The following is a 7,731-nucleotide window of genomic DNA, read 5'->3' as shown; positions in this document are numbered from 1 at the left end:
ATGAGAATCGGGCTGGTTACCGGAGTTAGTATAATGATCGGGCTGGTTACCGGAGTTAGAATAAGAATCGGGCTGGTTACCGGAGTTAGTATAAGAATCGGGCTGGTTACCGGAGTTAGTATAAGAATCGGGCTGGTTACCGGAGTTAGTATAAGAATCGGGCTGGTTACCGGTGTTACGTCACGCCCCACGTCCTAGGCAAAGAAGATGACCCCAGGAGGCGGCACGTGGAATTGAAGAGGAAACGGTCTTTTACGCCAAGACAGCCAGACGGGCAGTCATATGCGCTAGGACACCGATAGTCATTTGAGACCGACACCCGCTAGCAGTCAACGCGGATGGCGATACTTCTACGCTGACGCAACGAACGCGGTGAGTTGACATGGAACAAAAGGGGTTACAAAAGATACGAATTCTCACCGGTTAGTTGTTGTATCTTAATAGTACTGTTGAAGGAGCTGAGCTCGTCGGTCAGCATGGGTCTGGTATAACGGGTCGTCCAGACAGATCTCATCGAGATGAGGAAGGTTTGGCAGCTGTCTCGCTGGGGTACGCACGACAATGCGTCTGTTGGACGGTAGGTACTCGTCCTTGATGATCCTACAGCGAACGTGCGGCAAGATTATGGTGCTCCTGCTGTCATCGTCATCAGAGCTGGTGACGAGATCAATGACCTCGTAACGAACGGCAGGCGGGTTGTTGTTGTCACTGGACAGGTTTATGGTATTCCTGGCGTCGTCGTCGTCGTCAGAGATGTCTATGAGATCGATGATCTCATAGCGGGCAGCTGGTGTAACGTTGACAGGCGTGGAACGCGAGAGATCCGCGTGGTTGATCTCTGTTGATACTTTCGGCCTGCACGACGTGTACGACGCATAAGGGATAGGTATGGAAGGAACTGTTTCGGAAGAGTTAATACTCTGAAAATCCTTTTGTCGGATTTTGTCTAAGTCCCAAACGTGAAAGAAAAATTGGCCAGGGGTTCCCCGTAGGCGCTGGCCAGAGGTAATTTACCTGACTCGAAAATGTCCACTCGTTAATCGGCACTACCCAGCAGAGCAGACGAACTGGCCTCCGAGCCGGGTCACCGTGCGACAACGAGGGCACTATTAAAACTGTCACTTCACTTTAGACACTGATATGTTTCCTTTCACAAACTGTCACTTTAACTTCGATAGTCTTTTGACTAAGTGTCACCTCGTTGACGTATTGCCTCGGCGGAGCTGTAAGCTTCTCCCTTTGTGACCGAGGTTGAACACGTAAGCGAGAGCTCAATTATTTATTATTAATATTAAATGCGTTTATCTGATTTGGAAAGTTATTATTTCCAAACGTCTACTCGTCAACCACTACTTCTCAGCGGAGCGGACGAACTGACCTCCAAGCAGAGTTCTGTATGATTAACGAGGGCACGATTCGAATTTCGAAAAGAAACTGTCACTGGATTTAGTAGAATGATGTGGAAATCAACTTCACGTAGCACTGGTAAAATATAATATATATATTGAAATAAAGAACGTTGAGTACACTTGAGTATAAACTTGGTAGTATAATAATAAATGAATTAAACGTAATAATCGTATACGGAGTATGAGTTAATAAGAGTTAGAATTGGAATTGATTTAGGAATTGAATTGGAATGGATTTGGAATAGAATAGTAGAACAAACGTCGATGAACGTCGAAGCGCGATTTAGAAGAGCGCAGATCGACACGTCTGCTCGCTTCGCTGGCTTGGGCCAGACTGACTGATGTCGTTGTGTGAGAATGGAGTGAGCGCAGACCGACACGTCCGCTCACTTCGCTGGCTAGCACCAGACTGATGCAAGAGGCAGCTCTGCGTAGCCTCCTTCGCTCGGAGTGGGGGTTGCTGACGCTGCAGTCCCTTTGTCCTCGCTCGTCGGAGTGGTGACGGGTGCAAGACTGCTGACGTTGCGATCTCTTTGTTCTCGAGGTGGCGTTTACTCGAGCGGAGTTGAGGATTTGAACAAGTTGTAAGTGTAGATGAGGGTTTGAACAAGTGAAAGTAAAGTTAGGAGTTCGGAGTGATGGTTAGTTGTAGAACAATTGGGAGAGTCGAGATTTAAGTAGCGATGGGTATTAGAACAAGTTTAGGAAAAGTTGTGGGTGAAGTAGTGATGGGTTTAAGAGGTATTAGAATTAGAACAAGAGTTTGATAGCAATGGGTTTAAGAGATATTAGAATTAGAACAAGAGTTTGGTAGCGATGGGTTTAAGAGGTTGTTATGTACTTAATATTTAGTCTTAACCTAGAATCGAGGTACGGTCCTCGATTCGACCAACGTCGGAGGTCGTCCGACGTAACACCTCCCTCGCCGGAGAAGAGATTTCTCGGAGTGAAATCTCTCGGTCCGAGGTTGTGTTCGGTGAACGCTCGCATTACAATTTTTGGTTTTGAGACGCATCATTAGTGAGCGATCCGCGCAGGGAGCTCAGTTCTCGGCGCACGTGACTGTATTAACAGTACGAAACACTGGATGCACTGAGATGTTGTCTGATTCTGCGCGAGGAGTTGGGGTAGGTTTCGCAATGTCCGACAGTCTATAATCGCAATGTTCATTATTTGACTGTCTTTTATTGGGGTCTTGGGAGGGAATGGGCTCACTTATGTCATTTTCACTTTCACTTTTCCGATATCTGACAGCGTATGTGTATGTTTCGTCTCTTTGTTTCAGGAAAATGAAGAATCTTGTCAAGGAACTCCAGATGGCGACGATGAGGTGGAGGCTCCAGTGTTACGTCGTCCGATGTACGACGTTGGCCTTGTACACACACTATGTATACAAGGTCTGATCTACATAAGATCCATACACCGTCCCCTAGACATAAGAGCATAGTATTAAGATTTCATTATTCTATTGTTCTAATCCTTATCTCCGTCTCTACCCATCACCATAACTTCACCTTGATCAACACCTTACCTCAGTTTCAACCCATCACCACGACACATAATGCAATAAAGTATTGCATCACTCTGGAAGCATCTAGAAGCTTCTAGAAACGTCGAGAAGTCCAAAGACTGCTGCATCAGCAGTCCCACGCTCGTAGAGGGCAATAGGACAGCCACGAGACTGCAGCGTCAGCAGAAATGCACGTGCAGTCCCCGGGAGCGAAGACGCTGCTGCGTCAGCGGTTCTCCCACTCCGACGACTGAAGAACAAAGAGACTGCAGCGTCAGCTATCCCCACTCCGAACGAAGGAGGCAAGGCAGAGCGGACGCTTGCATCAGTCCGCCTTCAGCCAGCGACTCGCACAGACGTGCCTACCTGGCCTCAGCCGCCAGTCCGGCTTCAAGAGCAGACGTGTTCAGTCTAGCTCCGCGAAAGTGAAGTGTGTCGATCCTTCACTCCTAATTCCAATTCCAATTCCAACTCTAACTCAACTCAACTCAAGTCCTAATTCTCATACATTATTCCTATAACATATTACAATATCCATTATTCATTAATCCAATTACTACTCCTATTATAATACTACTTACATATTGTATACCAGTGTACTTACCAGTTCTTATTTAATATATCGTTGTTATACCAGTGCTTCGGTCTTGTTATTCTTGTGTTAGTTCAACACCATCTTCCAATTCAGTTCTTGCATCGAATATATTAAACTCGTGACATATCCGGACTTGGTCTAAAGTGCGCAGTGGAAACGCTGAGCCGCCAATAAGGAATTTGAAGCGAGTCATAGAGAAGTTCTCGTGCCACGTCTAGAATTGGTCTAAAGTGCGCAGTGGAAACGCTGAGCCGCCACTATAGACGTGAAGCGAGTTAACTACCAAAAAGGTTAATAACAAGTGGAAGTTCATTTTCATTATATTATTAATATTCCATCATTACTATTCCTTACCCATGCGACGCCCACGTCGAGCGGGACGCAAGTATCAACTTGCTAAACTGAGACGCGCGTTAAGAAATAAAGCGGTGCTCGATCAAATCATTGCCACTACCGAGTGGACAGAACTTCTGGGAACCACCGAGCACATTCCGTGTGACGCGTCCGATTACGTTTCTGTATACGGTTGCCCTTGCAACCCTCCTAAAGAGGTCAACCACGCGGACGTCTCGCGAGCTCCGACGCCAGTTCTACATCCGGTCGATTGTCCAGAGGTGATCGACATAGCCGACGACGACGACAGCCGAGACACGATCATCGTTCCCAGGGTCCGTTGCCGAATCATCAGTGACGTCCCTCTGCCAACTCATCAACGTGTCGTCTTGCGGCCAGCATCCAAGGCCACTAATGTCGTCCCGAACCGAGCAGCAGCAACTCTGCCAGATCTTCCCCACCTCGAGGACATCTGTATAGAAGACCCGATGTACGACACCTACTGCCAGTACCGCCAGTTCCTGCTGCAACAATATTATTAGGCGTTAATACAGCATTTCGGTGAGTCGTATAATGTCTTGTATAATTGCTGAATCCTGTAAACTCACCGTTTTCGTTGCATCATCTCGCGCGTGATTCTTGTCGGGACACTTCTTGTAACCGCGTCGGACGTTCTCTTCTTGACTGCATCCATAGCAATATCGGTTGTCCTAGTGCATATGACAGCCCGCGGCTGTCTCGGCACGAAAGACCACTCCTCATTTTAATCATAATATCTCAACCGTCCGTCTGTCACTGTTCTCTTTTCTCTCTCCTGGTACCTGTAACAAAAACACAGTGACGGACGTGACAAATTTGGCGCAGTCGGTAGGACACGAAGTGGTCGCCGATATTTGCATTAATAAGCCCCGACGCGTGTCAGTACGAAGTTCACATTTCTTAAATCCCATTCATATCTTTCAAAATGTCTCGCCCAATCACGCGATCTCAAAAGGATCTCCGAGCAGATCCTAACGCAGACCTTCCTCCAATGACCGAGGAAGAGTTACTCCTTTACGCGCAAGACCTCGCCCGTAGAGAGCAATATCTCAAAGAAGAAACTGATTTTATTGCCAAATTGCGTCTCAAATATGAAGAAGACGCACAAAACCAAAAGAATATGCTCGACGAAATACGAAAAGAGCTTCATAACATCCAAATCACGAGTCAAACCCTACGTCAACAATCGCCTACACCAGGCCCTAGTAACGTCTCTAATATGCGGGAACCTTCACCGCCAGAGCCACGCGAAATCCCACAGTATGAACCTACTGGTAATTTCGCTCTAAAACAAGCCGCCGAGCTTGTCCCTAGATTCGACGGTACTTCGTCTTCCGTCCTACAATTCATACGTGCATGCAAACGCGCGCGTGACACCGTACCGGCCACTGCAGAGCGTGCCCTCACGAAATTGCTCTGCAATAAACTCCACGATCGTGCTTATGCCGCTATAGAAGGCCAGCACATATTCACAATTTCTGCACTATGCGAGAAATTACGAACAGTACTGGGCCCATACAAATTCGTGGACCAGTACCGTGGCGATCTCGCGAGTGTACTCCAAGCTCCAAACGAGCACATCTTAGACTTCATCATTCGCGTTAAAGACCTTCGAACCGCGATTCAAGATGCCACAGATATTGGCCTTGATTACGAAGAACTAGATCGCTTCGTAGTAGATTGTTTTCTACGAGGTCTCCTTCCCCAGCTGCGTGCCGAAGTGCTTCATTGCCCTTCGCGAAATCCTGCCACTGTTTTCGAAGCAGCCATCTCTGCTTACAGGCAGTATGAGTCAGACCAGACTCGTCGACGAGAACTGATCCGCGAAGAAAAACGAGTCAGCTTCTCTGATAACCGGCCGTATCGCCCGCGTTCCACGAATGAATCCGTTCGTGACATTCCAGAGCGAACTCAAGAACGCCGCGATAACAGACCGGATTCGTCTCAGCAGTCCTCGAGAAACTTAAACCGGGACTCTTATCGCTCCCCGACGCCGCAACGGCGATGGGAAAATAATCCTCGCGACCAAAACACATACCGCGATGGTCGCACAGATCGCCCCTCAAGCCCTAACAAATTTTGCAACTACTGCAAAGTCCCCGGGCACGATATTCACGAGTGCCGTAAGCGCGCTTTCAATAATAATAGGAGGTCGGGAAACGAGTCCGGCCTCCCGACCGAAGCCAACCCCAGGCGGGAGGCCGCATCTTCAACTCAAACTACAGCCCGCACCCAAACAGCTATCCGGACGAACGACCAGTCCGACGATTCGTCTCAGCAGTAAATCTTGCTGCAGACTCACCAATCCCGCGCGTAAAAATCTCCGCCCCTCAATTACAAAAGAAGTGTGAATTTTTGTTAGACACGGGATCGGAGATCAATTTAATTCGTGCGTCAAGTCTAGAACCAAATCTACCTATAGATCAAACGAACACTATAGAAGTCCAAGGAATAACCGAGGGATCCATTCCAACTCTCGGTCAAATTAAAATATACTTACAGGGTCAAAACCCTATTGAATTTCATGTCTTGGAAGAAAACTTCCCAATTAACATCGACGGAATCCTCGGTTCTCCCTTCTTCAGAACAGGAGCCGAGATCTCCTTTGCGAATGAATACATTATGATAGGAAACATTCGGGTTCCCTTCTCGAACCCTCGCGCGCCCACGGCTGAGCCTCGCGATAAATTGGCAGCAGGGGTTATTTCAATGCCTTCGTCTATGACCAACGATCTCGTTAAAACTCCAGCCGCCAAGCGTGAGGAACATTCGGCAAGGAACGTTCGAGTGTCTTCCTCAAATCCTCGTGCACCTGCGGTCAGACCTTGCAGAGCCCCGGTGACGGAGGTTATTTCAATGCCTCCTCGGGATTCGATCGAGTACTCCCTAGAGAAAAACGCCGTGAAAAGCCGGCCGGAATCGAAGGAGACTCGAGAGATATCGGAGTACACTGCGAGAAGTCGGATCGTGGAGCGTGAGGATCGAGTCCGAACAAAGACTCCTCCGAAATCCGAAGAATTCGTCCTCGAACCTCGTACCGTTGCGTGCATAGCGGTCGACGTCGATGGACCTAAACAGGGATATATCCGCCGTGTTAACGTAGCGCCGGATGTATTCCTGGGTGACTGCGTCGTCACCAATCGTAAAGGCAAAGCGAGCCTCCGGTGTTTTAACACCTCGTCGGAAAGAGTTTCATTTCGATTGCCCCCATTGGAGATGGAAGAAATCGAGTCGTACTCTTCCGACCTATCTAATAAACCATCCCGACCTTTCCAATTCCGGGAACCATCCCGACGCATTCGGTAACCATCCCGACCTTTCTACTTCCGGGTATCATCCCGACGCATTCGGTAACCATCCCGACATTACTAACTCCGGTAACCAGCCCGATTCTTATTCTAACTCCGGTAACCAGCCCGATTCTTATACTAACTCCGGTAACCAGCCCGATTCTCATACTAACTCCGGTAACCAGCCCGATCATTATACTAACTCCGGTAACCAGCCCGAGCAATTCCAAGACCAACTCCATTCCTACGACAATCAAAGATCTTCAAGACCCATATGTAAGCAGGTCTGTTCTATATTGCACAATAAACCCAGTAACAGTTCTAAACCAGAGACGGATATCAAAGCCTCCAAAGTAAAAGAACGTCATAACTTACTTCGAAATCATATCTTTGATGATCCACAGAAACTCGATTCCTTTCAACTTCCATCTGCACGTTGCCATGCGAAGCGAAACAAATACGATAAAATTAATCTCTGCGCTACAGCGAAATACGCGTCAGCAAGAAAGAAATATAAATCCGACTACCCTCGCGATAACGGATACCCCTACCAGA

Source organism: Lasioglossum baleicum, unplaced genomic scaffold, assembly GCF_051020765.1.
Source record: "Lasioglossum baleicum unplaced genomic scaffold, iyLasBale1 scaffold0026, whole genome shotgun sequence".
Classification (NCBI taxonomy): domain Eukaryota; kingdom Metazoa; phylum Arthropoda; class Insecta; order Hymenoptera; family Halictidae; genus Lasioglossum; species Lasioglossum baleicum.
Note: the sequence above shows the minus strand (reverse complement) of the source record.